Genomic DNA, 956 nt, shown 5'->3' with positions numbered 1-956 from the left:
AGCTGTCTGCAACTGGGAAGGGGAGGGCGGTGTGTGGATGGAAGACTAAGCTTTAAAAAAACTCATTTAAAGAGTAACAGCAGACCAAGCTTTGAGCAGAAATGGGGTAATGGAAGTTATTGCTTTGTACTATATCCTCAGCACTGTTGTCTTGGTCCAAATTCCTCCCTAAAACAGTTGCTATCACATCCTTCACTGTAAGGCTAAGTACCAACACCGATGTAGTTTGGAAGAAGAGGAAGCGGGGAGATTACAATTAAAAAAAAGTTAAACAAAAATAATCATGAAAACTTGGGCATAAAACTCTTGTAAATGTGAAATATTGGCAAAAGTAGATTTTTCTTTATGTATTTTTTCAAAATACTGATCTCTCAAACAATGCATGACTTCTCTCATGTTCAGGCAACAATTTCTCACAACAACAAACAAATGACGCCCACGCTGAGCTTATCCATTGTTAAAGCACATTTAACAACTGGAACAATAACACATTTTCTCTCACATGCAAATTGAATTGGCTAATTAGTGTTGAATGGCTAAAAGAAACAATAATAAAAAAAAAAAGTTGAACGCCTACTGCTTGGTCTGCCTAATGGGAAAAATGGCAGTTGTTTGACTTTTGGCACTTAGGAAACCCATTATCATGAATGCAGCTGACTCCAGCATGTCCGGCACATGCATTTAAAAGTGTCCAGTGATATATTTATAAAAAAAAAACTTGGCAACTAAAAGAGAGGTCACTACTATTTCCACAGGTCAATGACCCTATCCTCAGGGTTACGTTTAACAAAGTCTTTTCTTTTTCAATAAAAAAAATGTGTAACATATGGTCAAAAGAACCTGTAGGATCTGTCATTGATCCTGCTTTATTTTATGAAGCAGTTTGTGTGATGACAATTTGAACTGATGGCGAAGGCTATGAAGATTAGCAAGTTTGATATCATCTTTTTGAACTT

Source organism: Penaeus monodon, chromosome 28 (genome assembly GCF_015228065.2).
Source record: "Penaeus monodon isolate SGIC_2016 chromosome 28, NSTDA_Pmon_1, whole genome shotgun sequence".
NCBI classification, from domain to species: domain Eukaryota; kingdom Metazoa; phylum Arthropoda; class Malacostraca; order Decapoda; family Penaeidae; genus Penaeus; species Penaeus monodon.
Note: the sequence above shows the minus strand (reverse complement) of the source record.